General features: G+C 41.1%; 1 protein-coding gene across 2 annotated transcripts in view; it reads right to left on the bottom strand.

The window, feature by feature from the left end:
- The window catches only part of LOC126382840 (receptor-type tyrosine-protein phosphatase N2-like), a 298,552-nt gene that overhangs the window by 190,900 nt on the left and 89,614 nt on the right, over positions 1-18,038 (bottom strand). The gene's annotated exons all lie outside the window — the stretch shown is intronic.

Below are 18,038 nucleotides of genomic sequence, written 5' to 3'. Positions count from 1 at the left end.
AACGTGTACAGAAAAGGGACAGAAAGACATCTGTATTGTTTTTCTAGGTGCCCCCCCCCCACCCGCATTCATCCAACATTCATGCCAATAAAGAAGCTTGAATTGAAACACTGAGGGAGCGGCGGATAGAAGCTGGGTGGTCAGAGGCAGAGCGGAGTCTCCCAATGTGATTAACCTTTTGTTTTTCCTGCTGTAATTCAGACTAAAGGCCCAGCAGGAAGATATATTACCGGGTTCCCCTCCAGGAGGTATTGTGCGCTGCTATAAGAAGTGACTGCTACTGTAACAACACTATTATAAAATATGGTGACATCATTAATGGAGCAGGTCCCATCCTAAGGCTGCCGGCAGAGAAAAAATGTCTAAAATGTTTTCAGGGATCCAGAAAAGTGGTTTTCGTTTCAGGTTGATGGATTTAAATTGTTGCACATTCATTGTTTTGAGTGTGTTTTTGGAGGCTGTGGGGTCTGCCGCTTCAATGTAGGTAAAAACATGAAAAGCAGACTAACTGTCCTGTTTTAAAGACAAAACTTAATTAAAATAAGCACCAAGAGAATTTTTTTTTTTTTTTTAACAAAACTCTACCTTCTATCTTTCGTCAGCAGTGCAAATTCAGCACTCATTATTATTAGTATTATTGGAATCCTTGTGTTTTTTAGAAACAAGAACGAGAACTAATGAGAAATAAACAAATTAACAACTTAGCTAACAAACATAATGTGAAAGTACGAACAATACTAGAATACTGTTGGTGCAAATTTGCAAATTTAGTCTTCTTCTTGTTTTTGAACTGCGCCCTAGATGGTTACACATACACTCTATTCCACTGATTCCCAACCTTGGGGTCCTGCCTCCCACTTGAGGTCCCAAAGCTTCACGAGGGGTCCCTTGGCATTTCAGATTTTAAGGGGTGTAAGAAAAAAAAAGTGGGCCTGAATATCAGCCTTTCGTTTATTTTTGTGAAAGAAACTAAATGAAATGGTTATCTTTGAAAGTTTGATTATTATTCAAGATCTAAACTTCTAAAATCTTACAGGATACCTTAACACAACTTCTATTCACAGAGGCTTCACCCTTTGCCAACAGCCTTGTCCTGCATTAGAAAAATACATAGTTTAAACAGCTAAAGAGCTGAGAGAACAATGGCATCAGTATCAGAGAGAGGAAAACACTTAATTTGTCAAAAAAAGATGCCTATTAAGTGTGTGTGATTGATGAAAATTAAAAGAATACACAATACAGAGAGAGAATTGTATAAAAATGTTCCTAAAATTGGAATCTCTGATGGAATATTCACAGGATTAATCTGCTCAAAATCCATTCAAATCATTTGTTTTACACAAACTTCCTGCTGTTACTGCATCACTATTTGGGTTAGCTGTACAGTATATCAGATGTTCTGTACTGTAAATACTATGCATTGAATATAATGTGAAATACCCATAAAATATGTCACTTAGTCAGGGGTCGTCAGTGTACTCAATGATTTTGCAGCCCGAAATAAGTTGAGAAAACACAAACAAGCACTGAAAGGATCGTTTCTCTCCTTGATATTCTAAAATAGTCAACACCATTTTTCTGAGGAGCAAAGGAGGCTTCTATGGAGGCACTCACTCTAATTTCTTCACACGTTTCCTATCTCTCCGTTGGGTAAAAAGCTCCAAAGTGTTGTTTTTCAAACCTTTGGTAACAGCCTTCGTTTGACATGCCCAGCCATGCTTTTTTTTCCTTTTTTATTTTTTAGATGATTGTGGGTTTTTAATTGGGTTTCTTGGGCCCTGAGGTCAGTGTATCAAAGAAAAACACAAACGGCACCAAACTCACATTCACTTTATGCAGAAGTAATGTTACACTACTCTACCGTTTAAGGTGCAATAACAAACTAATTAGACTGGGTCAAATGAATGATCCCCAGGGGGAAACTTGGTGAAGCTAAGTACGTGAAGTCGAAAAGAAATAATAAAACACCTCTCTTTGTCTTGTTTGTTATGGATGCCACAGTGTACTGTCCTGCTCTGTGCTGGACCTGTTATATTCCACATTATATCTTTTTTGGAGTCAAGTTTAAACATACACTGAGCAGCAAATATGACAAAAAGAGCCTCGGCTGCTCTGTCAGAGGAACTCCGCACAACGCGTCAGCTCATTTTTTTCTGACCATTATTTCTCCTCCGAGGTACAAGGCCGATATATTTGTCACGTCTATGAAGTGATTTATCAGCCGGTGCAGGCGAAGTCTCCGTGTGTGACGAGGAGGGAAAATCACTCATGTTGAGTTGATCACATATCCATCTGTCGGCCCTCTGCCACCCAGGGCAGCTCCCGCACAAAGACACCACATCGACTTTAAACCCTGTAAAATAACCTCGTCACTCACCGGGCCCAAAGAAGCTCAAACGAGGTGATTTCTACATCTGCTGGTGCTCATATTTATCACTTGGAAAAATGTTAGACTATATGCCGAAGCAAGTTCAGGAGCCTTCAACATGGTGATCATCCATTTACACGTGGTACATAAAAAGTAATAAATGCAAACCTTGAGATTTTTATCACTGGCTGATAAAACCACTTCAAACTCATTAATGTGGTGTTTTTCATTTAACTGCAAAATAATATGATGTGTGTGACATTTAGAGTTTTTTATCTAACAGCAACATTATGCTGACTGATTGCATGGAAACAACAAGAAGATGGCGATGATGATGATGATGATGTTGGGAACTGAAGCAATGCATCCTACCATCTAAAAAACAGTGACAGCTCTGATGGCATGACTGACAACAGACACAAATCCTATCTGTTTAAAAAGATAAAACATATTTTAGTCTTTGGTGGAGAGAATAATAACACCTTTACACAAGGAATGCTTCTTTTTTCATGGGCATTAAAGGACAACCCCAAGATATGTTTTTTCCTACTTTGTCAATGGTTTTAAAGTGCTGGGGAACAAATACCCTGAACCAAAGTAATCATTGATAATCATTACTCATGAATTTCTCAGTGGTGAAATAGTAATTTAGTTCTTTTAATACTATAGTAATACCACAAGGTTGAGAGTACTCAAGCATTCAAAATAGTAAAACCCTAACCCTAACTTCCTATGGCTCTTATGTGATACATGCACCTCACTGTAAGAGACATAAAACATTAAAAATCCCCCAAATGTTTTGCATTATTCCAGATTAGATACAGGATGACAGGCTTTTTTACAGATTGAGAAGAATCTCTAATCCTCTAGACAGTGTCTAAAGTCATCATGTCATCGAGCTGAAACGAGGCCGCCCCTCACACTTCCTGAAAAGTCATAACTTTGAGGATACAAGATTTTCCCCAAACAGTCGTATTTTATGAGTTTAACAGATGCTGACAGTAAAAGATCAATCAGAAATAAACTAGTAACTTCAGACATGAGATACTGTAAATGAACTAGAATGAAAAACTATATTATTTTTGTAGGGAAATAAGAAAGTCTCTTCAAAAATCTTAAGTCAATTTTGTTCATAGTTGAGTCCTAAAAGTCTTATTTCTTAAAAACAAAAGACAGAATCAGTTGTTTTCACCTCAGATCTACATGTTGCATGTGTTTTCTTGGATTAAGTAAAATGTTTTGCTGATACAGGACATTTATTTCAATTGTTTCAATATACTAAACCCATTTTGATAAAAACATTCTAAGTGTTGATCAAATCAGGCCTTTAGGACACAAAACCAGGGCTAAATGAAGCTCTGATCCAACATCAGCTGATTGTGATGACTGCTCATACAGTATTAAAGTGTCTTTTGTACCAAAATTAAGTTAAATGGCAGATTTTTTTCACATAAGCATTTAAGAGTCTACATTAGGACTAAATGATGGATAAAGATGGAGACTTTTTGCAGTGTTCACTATCAGTCTACATCCGGTCCATCATCCTCATCATCCTCACATCCAGCCAGTTCAGGCTCACTCTCTCCTCCTAGTGGCGGCTCTTTGATATAACCCCTCAGCTCAGACAGACATTACATCACCTCGACCCTCCTGTTTAAAAAAAAAAAACATCCAGTCTACAGTGACGGTTACGCAACAGCCATCATTATTCGGCGGCCAACTACAGTCAAAGGCTCTGCCAAGCCACCCACATCAATGCTTCCCTCCCGCCCGCCACTTCGCCCTCAACCACTACCAGGCCACCACGCCAGCTAAAAACATTTCCAAGGCCTTTTCGCTGAAAGCGCTCACCGTCAGTATTATCTAATCAGTATTGAATTGTTCCAAATGAAACGCAAGGGTGTGAGTCACTCTCCAGGTTTGTTTTGTGTCCTGGCACAAAGTGTGTAGGCCCACTTTTATGATTCATATGTTTGCCAGTGTGGAATTTTTTTTTTTTTTTTTTTTTGCTGCAGGCTCGCTGAACCGCCGCTGCTCTCTGGCTCCGGCCCCCGAGAGGAAACTGTTAGAAAAAGGGAAGTTTTGTTGTCTTTTTCAGTGGCTGAGGTTGTGCAGGTCGCTGACTACTTTGTTGAGAGACATTTTTGTTGTTGTAATATGCTAATCTGGTGCTTCTGTGTGAGGTGTAAGGTTGAAGTGCCTGCGGTGTTGCTGCCTGGCAAATGGATGAAAGAGACTTTGTTCAGTGGCTGAGGTGCAGGATAAATGTATAGGAGAAGAGGGAGGAACACATATACTGCTATGACTTTATACAGTGCTTCGATTCAGTTACAGGCAACACGTCTTAAACCTTTATGACCAATTCAGACAGTAACACTCATAGTTTTGAATTTATTTGTCCAGTTTTTGAGATATCTACAGTGTGGAAGATATTTGCCTCTACCCAAATACAATGGAGCAGAATGGAATTTCTTTTGTGGTGTTCAATAAAGTCATACATTTAAAAAATGAAACAGCAACATCCAATGGTGTGGTGGTTAGCACTGTCGCCTCACAGCAAGAGGGTTGCCGGTTCGATCCCGGGTGTGGGAGCCCTTCTGTGCGGAGTTTGCATGTTCTCCCTGTGTCAGTGTGGGTTCTCTCCGGGCACTCCGTCCAAAGACATGCAGATTGGGGACTAGGTTAATTGATAACTCTAAATTGTCCGTAGGTGTGAATGTGAGGGTGAATGGTTGTTTGTCTCTATGCGTCAGCCCTGCGATAGTCTGGCGACCTGTCCAGGGTGTACCCTGCCTCTCGCCCAATGTCAGCTGGGACAGGCTCCAGCCCCCCCGTGACCCTCAAGAGGATGAAGCGGTTAGAAGATGAATGAATGAGATGAATATTTCAATACATTAAATCATCACTATTTGCATGGCTGGGAACTAACGTGAGGAAATGTGTATTCAAGAATTCTGTCTGCAGGCTGATTGTTCTGAATGTGTAAACTTGTCATCTTAACTGATGCGAGATAAATGTAAGATACCTCTAAAGTCTCGCTTTGTTTTGCTGAGCTCACTGTCAGATAATAAAGTAAATAAGTAAAACTCTGAGGACAACACAGTTACGTTTTGTGAGTTATTTCAGTTGAGGGAAAGGAACACGGTGTGCAGCTAAGGGAACGGAAAATGCTCCACACTGCTGCTGTCTCTTAACCTCAAGACTATCACATATTCATGACACATCGCCACTGCAGGTTTATATGTCGATGTGCTGTACAACACCGTGAGCAGCCACGATTTTATTTTTTATCAGAGCTCTGAAACAACATTTAGAGCATTTACAGCTCAGGCTTAACACTCTTTATACCTTCAGCAGTGATTCAAAGCAGGGTGGCACAATGGGCCTCATGCAGGGAGCTATACACTGACAAATTTCCTCTCTTTTTTTGTTCATATCCATGACTCTTTATTATTTTATTAGCAACCACTGATTTCTGGGATTCATCAGTGTTTTCTTATTTTTGCTCTTCTCTTAGGTAAGAAAATTGTATAAGTGTTTGCGAGCACTCCTACAAAGATAAGAAAATGATTCTTACATGGTTTGGAGTTATTATAATGATTGGATTACTGAATTTATAGGCTAAAGAAATGCTACTATACTTTGTCCGCACATCCCATTTACTGGGTAAGGGTTAGGGTTTTACTCAAGTACTGTACGTAAGCACAAATTCGAGGTACTTTTACTTTACTTGAGTATTTTAATCTCGTGCCACTTTCTGCTTCTACTCCAATAAACTTCAGATGGAAATATTGCACTTTTTACTCCAATGGTTATTTGACAAATTAAGTTACTAGTTACTTTACAAGTCAAGATTTTTGCTCACGAACCATATGAAAATATTCAAGTGCAGCTGAAACAACAGTTAACTGATTGTAAAATGAATTGAATATTTTTTCATGATTGTTCAAATAACTTCATGCAAAAACATGTCATGGTTGCAGCTTTTTAAGTATAGAGACATGCTGCTTTTCTCTTTAATTATCATTTTGATTTATTAAGTTAATTTAAGTTTTTCTGCATTGACTACCTTTGCTTTTAATACCTAAATACAATTTCCTGATTGCACTTACATGCTTTTACTTAAAGGAGCAATAAGCGAAATCGTTTCATCGCTAGGTTTGCTGTTGTGCACTGCCTGTAGAGCAAAACAAAGTGTGTCATGAGCCACTCCTCCCTCTACCTCTGCTCTCCAACCCCCCCAACCCCCCCACTTGCCTCGCCTGTGCCGGCGAGTACCGCAGCACCTCCACGGACTATCACATCCAGACGGTCCCGGTGTTTCTTCCGCAGGCTCCGCTTCACTCAGCTTCTCTCAGCTGCCCGATAAACCCGCTGCTTCTTCCCACATTAACCTGAATAACAAACCAGGGCTCGGTGCTCCGGTTGGATCCAAACGGAGAGCCGCTAGCTGGGAAGCTAGCGGAGGCTAACTGGCTGTGTTAGCAGCTGAGTGAAGTGGAGCACGAGGAGGAAGCACCGGTTAGCCCCCGCTTTCACTGCAGGCAGATTCACTCGCCACAGGGGCGAGGAAATAAAACCGCAGTTAGCAATGTCTTTCACTCACTCTCGGTCTCTGCTGTGTTTAGCTATTTCCCTGCTTTCCTGTTAGCGTTAGCAACACTTGGCTGCCATGCTAACGCTCCAACTGAGCCGGGAGCCGGGCTCACGGTCTCACGGAGAAGAGTTGGAACGTTAGCATGGCAGCCCATTAGTGCTAACGTCCCCACGCTTCTCCGCCAGGCTCAGTGAGTCGGAGCCGAGAAGCGCGGGGACGTTAGCGTTAGCACTAGTTGGCTGCCATGCTAACGTTCCGGGAGCCTGCTTCTCGGCTCCGGCGAGCTCTAGCGTGGGGACGTTAGCGTTAGCACTAGTTGGCTGCCATGCTAACATTCTGGGAGCCTGCTTAAGCGTGGGGACGTTAGCGTTAGCACTAGTCGGCTGCCATGCTAACGTTCCAACTCTTCTCCGTGAGCCCGAGAGAGGAATGTTAGCGTTAGCTCCCAGAGTTAGCACTAGAGCTACTACGGCTACTGGAGTAGCTTGCAGCTATGGAGCGCTTCTACCAGCTCTTCTTGTCACTGAGCCTCGCCTCCATTTCAGCAAATACATTGCATTTATTACAGGTACCATCATCATTGAAGGAGGCAGGGGAATAGCTAAACACAGCCGCCAGGCTGCCCGCCAGACTACATTTTACAATGCTAATTGCAAATGTTAGCTGAGCTGCCGGGCTACTCACCTAACACAACCGTAACGCCTGACCCATTGCTGGGACCGAGCTGCTAATAACTCAAGCTCCGGACATTAGCCCATGCTATGATTGTAACATTAAATTTAATTGAATCGACATAGTGACATGTGCCTAACGTTACTGTAACACTAATTAAAACAGACATCTGACTTTATGTTGTACCTGTCCAGGAGAAGAAGAGCTAGCTCCGAGTCAGATTGTAGCCCCTTTAGCTCTTGCAGTGCTCTCCACCTTGGAAATGCAAGGCCAATGTTAATCTGAGTTCTGTCCCTTTCTTTATCCGACAACTTCTTCGCCAACAACCGTTGTTTCTTTAGAGGTAATGTCAGATCCTGGTTGTCTTCAGGTGGACATTCCGCTCTCTGCCATTTAATTTCAAAAATAACGGCTGCCATTGCTCACTGGCTGTAGCCTTTAAGGGAGGGAGGGCCAAGGGCTCTGAGAGGAGGAGGAGGAGGAGGAGGAGGGAGGGGGTGGTGAACGTACATGAACGCGCAGCCGGACCGGCTTGTAAACAATGGGCTGGAGATCAACAAAGAGAGAGGGTGTGTGAGGTCATGCTATACTCCAGATGAAATTACACCTCTAGTTCTTCACATAGCAATTTTTTAATTCCTTCAATCTAGAAATGATGAATTATGCTTATTGCTCCTTTAAGTAATATATTAAATGCAGGGCTTCTACTAGTTACAGAGTATTTTCGCAGTGTGGTTCTAGTACTTTTTCATTAAGTCAAGGGTCTGAATACTTCCTCCACCACTGCTGCAGTATTTACAGCATCACAAATATTCCATTGCTGTGTTTTTGACTTGCCTGTAACACCAGTACTGATGCTCTGGAAGCTCACGTTTACTTTAAGTTTATTTCACAAAAAAATTCAATTTCACTACTACAGAGCTTCTTCTTCTTACAGCCTGTTTTGGTGCCACTACTCCAATTCTTGGGTATGTGCCAGAGTATTTGCACACAGCACAACACCTGCTGTTATACAGTGTTTACAAGGTGTTACCCATGCTAATAGGTTACTTGTGATGAAGTGGGATTCATCATTCAGCACACCTGGGTAAGGGCAGATTTGGATGGTAGAGAAATATTGGTGCATCTGGGGCTGGCTTCTCTCAAGTTTTCTCGAGATAGAAAATTAAGAGAAAATGTAAGAGAAATTCGAGGGAATGCTGCCCAATGTATACAGGAAACTGCTACACCAAGAGACACTCCTTGGTCTTGCTGCTGCTGATGACAATACAGTAACTTTGATTGTTGCTCTCAGTGTAAGTCAACTCATTGTCTAACATGTAGAGCAAAAAGAACTGCTTTTAAACCAATTATTTCAGTCTATTATTCATAAAATGCAATCTATTAAAAGAAATGACAAAATCTGCAGGTATGAGGACATAATGTCAACTGTTCCTATTGTGTCACTTTCTTTATATTAATGCAGTAACTTGCCGTATTCTGTCTTGTTTTAGGACATCATCCAAATATCATTAATCCGTTTTGTGCAGTCAAGCTTTGCTCAAACCCATTTACATTAATTCTATTCTTATTCTAGCAGAGATCCCACAGTGTCAAAAGCTGCCAAACATTTCAGGTTTAGTTTTAGGTAAGTATATATATAAAATGAAGCACTAGACATTCTTAATATTTCACTTTGATGGAGTAGTACAGCCATTAAAATCATGACATCTTGAGTTCAAATATTTCACTCAGTGAGCTTCACTGAAGAGCTTGAACAACTCTACACACAGTTCATACAGATTAATGACAGAATAGATCATTTTTCTAATGCTCAGTCTATATAATGGGATATATGATGGGAAAACTGGATTTTAAGAGAGAAACCAGCTCCGGAAACCAGTTGTTGGTGGTGTTGAGGAGCAGGGCGGTAAAAGCCAGAGGCAGGCTGGGTAAATCAGGATTGTCAGCAGGCTCAGTGTCAGTCTAAAGCCTTTGTCTCTGGACTTACTTATTCTGGTGGAGGTGAGTGCCGTTGCCACAGCGGTGAGGAGCCAGGCGGCCTTGGAAAATAAGCGTGGCTCCTCTGACAAATTGTCAAGGCGGCTCCCCCTGCTGGGCTTTCACTGTGCTCGCAACAAAAGAGACCCCCGGCTTTCTCCCTCTCTCTCCTCCCTCTCCGTTTCTATATCTCTCTCTCTGTTGCTCTCTCGCTTTCTCTGCCTCCAATCCATCACTCTCCCCAGTGTGCAGCTCCCTCCTTTCATTCCCAGAATAGGAGAACAAAGACAAAAGGTGCATTAGAACAGGAGAACAGTACGGGCCACCCAGGGACTCAATACAGCAGCTGAGCAGCACGGCAAGATGCCGCGGGAACAACGGGGCCCGGGTGGTGTGGGCAGAGAGAGGGAGGGTGTGTGAAGGTATGCATGTATGTGTGTGTATGTGTGAGAATCGCACGACCCAAAGCCACCCAATCCCCACCTGTCCACACAAACTCACAAATACATGAATGTACACATGAATTCTTTCTCTGTCTCACTTTGAATTCAACTCAAGCTCAATTCAATTTGGAAGTTGCTTTATCGGCACTGTGGAGTGAATTTACAGCATGGAAACCTTAGTACACACACTTTTACACACACACCCTAACAGCATTAGGGTTCAAGTATAAAATCAACGCATTGCCACAGTTTATATCTGTATAAAACGTTTTAACGGGCCGCTGCAGAGCTACATCAACACAGAGTGACTGTCATTGAAAAATCAGTAACTGTTAATACTATAAAAATACGCTGTACTAACAAGATAACAGAAAAATAATCCATAATGATTCTTCACAGATCACTAGAATCACAAGTTCATAATCCAAATGCCACTCCATATGCTACCACAGAGCCCCACATACACTGTGTGTTGATGTTCACACTGAGTTATTTTGTCCATGAGTGTAAAATTAAAAAACCTACTTTACAATTCAGTGTTAATATGTCATGAGACAAGGCATGTCTTCACAGAAGTCAATCTAACGTAAATTTGGAAGTTTTATGAATAGCAAAAAGAGGCATATTTATATGATTACATATATAATTGTTATTGTTTTGTTTTGTTAACTGTATCACCAACATCCACAAATTCTGTTTAAGCTGTTCTGTTGAGAGCTGCATTGTACAACCGTCGTGTCCTTGTGCACTAATCTGGATCTTTTGTTTAATTCGCTCTGGAAGATGCTGGCCTGGTTGGGATCGGGACAATCACACCTGTTTATCTAATATGGGGCGAGTTTGAAATGTTGACTGACAACTTGCGGAGCCTTTTACTTAACGCAAAATACGTGATGATGTCGTTTGTGACTCAACGGTGAGCATAAAACCGTAGCTTAGTCAAGGGGAGCCATTGAGGAAATTTCGAAAACAACCACAATGGTTGCAGCTGATGTGGAACTTTTTGTCGTAGTACTTTTTTAAAATTGTGATTGCAAAAACCGCAACACTCCTTCACAGACATATTGATGCTACACCATCACAGCTCTCGGGGCTAAATCATATTCCATTGCTTTGATTGGTTATAGGTAGATCCGATTGTGTCCAGAGGGATTTTGGTGGATGGTTGCTGAAAACACCCTTTGGAAATAGAAAACGGACTCAAGTAAGCAAATTGGTCTGTTTACAGTGTCCCACTGTAAACAGAGTACAATTACAATTACTACAATTGGTTTAGAACTTGTCTGCTATGACAACTTTATTTTGGTTTTGCTTTTCAGATTCTTGCAATAACTGATACAGAAATATTACCCAGCAGACATGCCATACTTTTCTACTGCCAGTCTCAACACACATGGCTGTAGTCATTTGAGAGAAAAAGTGCATTGCTTTGATAAACGAGTTCATAACAACGGTAACAGTGTCAGCCATGGAGGAAAGTAATTGGAAAGTGGTGGATCATTAAAAAAACTGTTCTGTAGCTCGTTTTATGGTGAACCAAAACATCTGGAGGGGAAAGAGAAAGAGACGAGTCGTGATGTTCTGTTTTATGCGTTTGATTGGCTCCCTGGCAATTTGAAAGTGCTATGAAGACTTTGCATGTTGGGGTGGTGTGTGTGTGTGTGTGTGTGTGTGTGTGTGTGTGAGGTGTTCAACTTTACATTAAGGCTTCCTGTTAGGAATTCTCCAAAGTTGTCGAAATGTGGTGCTTGGGCAGTGACTTGCGGCATCCAAAACCAATGGAAAAAGGTGTCCTTTTATGTCGGCATGATACGCGGCTGGTTGCCATTATAGTTTAAGTGTAGTGATGTATGGGTCCAACAAACACCAACCTTCACCCGAGAGAGCAGTGCTCGCATCCTGTAAGCTTCTAAAGCCAAACCCTGTTCATTTTCCTGAACCTAACCACGTGTTCTTGTTGCCTAAACCCAACCATGTGTGTTGTTGCAGGAAAAAAAACATTGCAGTGTTGTACCAACATAAATTTCTTGTGAAAATGGAAGTGCATCTTGAAAGAAGACAATGAACTTGACACGGTGTGTCGCAGAACGTCAACAACCAATGCACCCAGGGTACCTTGCACTTTGTATGTGGACGTGGAAAGTCCATTACCAAGCACGTCAATATGTGACGAGGTCGGAGTGAGAATGCGTTGGAATTTCCAGTTTATTGCAAGTTTTACATTTTGGCCATTATAACTATCAGTAATAAACCAACTCTCAGTGCATGGCAACATCACTAAAATAATTTGGCCGGAGCAAGAGAGCATGAAATTATGACAAATTCAAAGTTAGTCAAACTTATTTGGAAGAGGAAATGAAGGCAGATGATAAAATTTTCCCCAAACTGTCTAAAAATACATAAACATACAGACCTGGTTTAACTTTGACCAGTTGTACTATTGTTGTTGTTGTATATGCACAAAGTCTTTCTGTGCAATGAAGGAATATTACCAATAATTGGATATGCTCATTTTCAGTGTTACCTCCACATAAAGTGCTTTAGATGATCTGGATAAACTGATGTCTTGTGTACAACCTGTCTGATCACCTGACTCTCTGGTTTACAACCTGTCTGGCTTGTGATCTGTTAAAACAAATCAAAGCAAGTATATACTATGTGAGCCCTCATGAAAGATTATAACCTTAGTGTTAAAGACAGGTTTTTCCCATCTCATTTGAAGAGTGCTATAGTTCTGAAGCACTTGAGGCAGTTCAGGATATTACACGCAGTCAATGTACTTGCACGATTCTTGCAGTTTTTGGTACATACCCATATGTTTCAGTGTTTTTATTGTAAGTCAGATAAAAGCGTCAGTAAATGTAATGTAATGGAGGTCAAAGTTTCAAATATTGTGAATGGAAGAAAAGAAACACTTTAAGATTATGCTAATTCTGCCGATGAAGGCCATGTCATATGGTCGAATGCTGAAAAAGGTAGTAATTGGACCTTGAGTTGAGACTGATAAAGGAATACTTCATCCACAAAAATCTAGTCGTGCCATGTTACAGTTACATTTTAGCAAATATATTGATGTATTGATTGATTGGGGACCACGTTTAACAATAGTAAAACTATATCAAAACATCAATTTTGAGCATAAGTCTCATTTATCCAGTCAAAATTCTCAGTACTTCCCAAACACATACATTTTTGTTAAAACCTTAGTAGAGTCTGGCTTTAAAGAGTTTATAGATAAGCCTCACTTTCATTTCAGTTTTAAATAGTACGGCTTTTCTCAAATTACACGTGTTTTGGAAAGTACTGAGCATACAACTGATTAAATGAAACTTGGATTATACTGCAAGAGTTGGGAGAGAACGGATTTTCTGATATAGTTTTGCTGTTGTTAAACATGGTCCCCAACAAAAAATTAATCATTCTTTCAGTATAGTACCTTTAGAACCAAAAGTAAGGCAGAATTTATACTTCTGTGTCGAATCAACGCCGTACCGCCGTAGGCTCTACCATGCGTTGCCGCAACGCAGACCTCCTGTCTGTTTTTGTAAGATGAAAACCATTTCCCTTAGTGGAAAAAAAGCTTTAATTTTACAGATAAGACACAATAAAAAGAAGATAATGAAGCCTCCAGAAAAATAGCATTTTAGGTCTTGTGTGTGATTTATCCATCGGGATTTATACTGCGGGATTTATCCTGGCTTCATACAAGCTGAGGAAATCACTGCTCGTCCCTAGGCTAATTTATTCAATGTATATTGTTTTAGGCTTGTGCTAAAAACGTTAGCATGTTGTATTTTTTGGAAAACATGTTTAGTATAAGACACGTTTTGTCAGTGAACCTTGTTAGTTGTAATGGAGCCAAATTTTGTAACGTTACCTTAAATGTTGCTGTTTTCCCAGGCTTCATATGAGTAGCGAGACGTCCACTAGCTGCTACGCTAATTAGTATGTAAAATGCCATAGGCTTGTGCTAAAAACATTAGCATGTTGTATTTGTGGGTAAAATGTCTCCAGCCAAAGACAAATGCTTTGTCTGTAAATGCTAGTGAGGCAGATTTTTGTACTTGTGTGCTTTGGGTGTGTTTTGAATTAACTTAACTTTACGGCACCTCACTGAAACCTCTGTCGCCGACTAGTGGTTTGGAGGTGTAACTGTAGAGCGTCACAGACACAACACCGCACCCTATAAATGCTCACAACAGTGTAGGCCAGGGGTCCGTTTCACAAAGCAGGCTTAGTGAAAACTCTGAGTCTGTTAACCCTGAAATGAGGGGAACTCTGGGTTTTCCGTTTCAGAAAGGGAGGTAACTTAAACCAGAGAAAGCGGAGTAACTCCAGCCCGTTTCAGAAAGAAAGGTAACTGAAGCTCGGTGTCAGTTACTATGGCAACTGACTTTGTGAACCTAACCTGATTGGGAGCAGGTTTTCTTCAATGAACCTCGAGTTTCTAGCTGTCTCCTCCCTCTTACGCCACACACCCAATGTGATTCATTCATTCATTCATTCGTTTAGTGTCGCGCGGGTTTCAGCGAGTTTGATCATCTGTCCTCAAGGTAAAGTCGGATCCTAAAGTGTGTTCTAGTTCTAAATCTACTTTTTTCGACCATGGCATGTCTGTTCTGGAGGACCCTGTGGACGAAGAGGCAGTGTTACTGAGGAGGGAGTTACACATTCGTCGGGAGATTATTCACAGGCCCAGAATTGACGTATTATCGTTTCCAGAACATTTTCTTTTTGAACGGTACAGTTTCACATCACAGTCCATCATTTATATCCATAACCTCATCCATCGTGACATAACCAACGTCACCAACCGTGGACGTGTACTTTCATCTACCCAGATTCTTTGTGTTGCTCTTCGTTTTTTTTCAAACGGGAGTTTTCTGTATAATATCGGAGATGCAGAATATATCAGTAAGGCCACTGTCTGCAGAGCCGTGAGAAAAGTGTCCCTAGCTCTGAAACGTCTATTAAACTCTTTTGTTGTGTTCCCTGGACATAAACCTGTGAGGGTCATCAAGGAGGAGCTCCACAGGATTGCAGGTGAATGATGTAGAAAACAGTTAAAATTTATGATTATAAATCATACTCAGTCAATGAGTGCTGCAACCTCAGACTGGGATTAGTCATTTTAATTTCTTTTAGGGTGCATTGATGGAACCCACATTCCCATCATTGCTCCTTCACAAAATTAAAGAGACTATGTGAATAGGAAGTCCATTCACAGCATTAATGTGCAGGTAGATTGACTGTCTCAAAATGTCAGACTGCATCACACTGCAAAAACTCAAAATCATACCAAGAATATGTGTCTTATTTCTAGTCAAAATGTCTCATTTCTAGTCAAAACAAATCACACCTAAAAGTAACTTGTTTTTAGACCATTTTCAGTTTTTAATAATTAAGGTGGGATTGCATCTAAGTGAACTAAATTTTAGCTTTAACACCATTCCACCTGTTTGCATCTGTAGCCTAACATTATTGTGATTGCATTAATGTATAAAATAAATTTAAACTTAGGCTACGCATTGACTCGAGCAGTAATGTTCTCCCACGCCGACTCCCGTTCCTTCACTGCTGCAGCCGTGTTACTCTTCTTCCTGAAAACAGCTTCAAATTCGCTGTATGAGCGCATTAAAATATCCAACTCCAGAGGAGTAAAAAAATGCAGACCTTTTCTTGTAGCTTGTTGCCATGGTGAATCGTGGTATCGGGGCTCCATTGATGACGGCTTTTTAAAGTTGTGGTGTACGCACTTAACTCAGAGTGAACAAACTCTGTGTTGATTGAACCAATTGAAATCACCTGTTCTGAAACCCGTAACCCAGAGTTTCCCATCTCAGAGTTACTCAACTCAGAGTTCAGGGTTAGGCTCAGAGTTTGTTGAACCTCCTTTCTGAAACGGACCCCAAATGCGTAGGCTACCGTGTAGGGTCTGCCACTCAAGTATAAATCCCTCCTACCCCTTCAGATATGGTACCGAGACAATAGATTTGTTTAGCTTTTCCACCACAACCGCTACTCTTAAATGTGAGCGGGGTTGTTGTCACTCACTGCTCTGTCCAGCTTTTGCTGTATTTCCTCTTCACCGGTGACACAGAGGGGTCAGCACCTTGTTTACCATGTTCACGGTACGGGTTGCGCACCAAAATTTTCAAAACAAAACAGAACAGGCTGTAGTGAGACAGAGTCAGAGGGATATTCAAAAAAATAGCAGGTTTGTGCATTTAGTCCTTCTCAGATAAGAGCAGGGGTTTAGTACTGCTGGAGCACACCAAAACGACACTCTAAATTTTTTATTTTTTTTTCTCCAAGTGAGGATAAGAATATATGCAACTCACATACTGAAGCTGAAATTCATTACTTAAAGTGTATGTCATCCAATAGAGCCAATAATAACAATGGAATGGTCAGAGTTGTGACATTGAAATTTAAGGTGTGTTATTGGATTCACATCATCATGCATTGAGCAACATTAGAAGTAAACATTAAGGGACTGCAGAAATAGGGAAGGTAAGGAAGAGTTCCATTAGTAGCATCCACAACATTTCACAATGGAAATGGAAAAAATGTGTACCAAACTGAAATGAACTGAACTGAACCGGACTGCTTGGTGGCATCGAGGCTTATGTTGCCATTTTCTGTGGAAGCATGCAAGAAAACAAAGTTTTCTTCACAATTTCAAGGTATAATTTTCATATGGTCATTCTGTGGGTGAAGTATGTTGTTGGGTATGACCTTTGACAGATCCTTTTTAACTTTTACATTTACATGTAATTTCAGAAAATAACGCTACGAGGTGCAGTGTTATCATGACTGATAGAGATGACGGTCAACCAAATAAGACCCAAATTGAAAGAAGTTTCTTTGCATCTTTTTAGCTGTGACCATAAAGGCCTGTACAGTAACACACACACACTTTTATTTACACACACTATACAGTATACTGTCTGTACACTGACTATAATCCCCAGCAGTTGGTCCAACTGCAAACCACTGCAGCAGCGCTTGTTTTTCTGTTGCAGCTCACCGCATTGAAAATGTTCACAACCCACTGCAAAGTCACCTGTGGGGGGAAATATAGTAACAAGTCTAAAAAAGGGGAAAGAGGACACAAGTACATTGAGACAGACCAGGAAAGAAGCAGATCGAGAAGCAGAGAAGAAGAAGACAGAGGCAAAGACAGAGAATGAGTGAGAAAGAGAAAGACACATGGAGAAAGAGAGAAAGAGGGTTCAGGCAGAGTTCAGTCTCATTAATAAATGATTGCAGTCAGCGGCGGCTCTACTCCAACATGTCAATAACGCGGAGGAGCAGCTCTCATTGCTTTCTTTCCCCCCCAGAGCAGGAAAATGTGTTGACAGAATGAAAATAAGGCGACGTCCTTGTATTTCTACTCTGCGAGGGCACTGTTTTTCCTTTCCCTTTTTCACTTCTGATTTTAACGCCTTGTGCCACTGGAAAATCTCTCTGTTTTGATCCCACCAGTTTGCCCTCTCTGATCTGACATGCTGGGGAGGTAACAGCAGAGGAGCCGATGCTGCTCATCTTCCATGGGGAATATCTGAAGAGTTTCAGTACGAGATGCTTGCCCTTTGAGAAAATTGCCGCCCACTTGAGCCTACAGGTACGAGACGGTTGATGTCGGGAACGTAAAGTGCACTATAAACACGATGAGTCATCTACAGTCCTCTGCTCCTCCGAATTTCTCGTCTGAGGATGGAGTCATATGTGATTTTGGAAGTTACAGTGATGAATTTGAAGTTTTCTTACAGATGTAATTTTTTTTTTTATTTAATTCAACTGCTTGGCTGTGTGATAGCTGGCAGGACTTCATGTCCAGAGGCGCTGCTCTATTACAGGGCAAAGAGAGTTTTAGAAGGACATTATGAGCATTAAAATGTGTGTATTTTTAGCTCCCTGAACACATCGCTGAAGCTGAAACCTGGCAGTCCACTCAGAGCAGGACTCACCACAG

Source organism: Epinephelus moara, chromosome 21 (genome assembly GCF_006386435.1).
Source record: "Epinephelus moara isolate mb chromosome 21, YSFRI_EMoa_1.0, whole genome shotgun sequence".
Classification (NCBI taxonomy): domain Eukaryota; kingdom Metazoa; phylum Chordata; class Actinopteri; order Perciformes; family Serranidae; genus Epinephelus; species Epinephelus moara.
The sequence above is the reverse complement of the archived record's forward strand: the minus strand, read 5'-3'. Positions and strand labels throughout refer to the sequence as shown.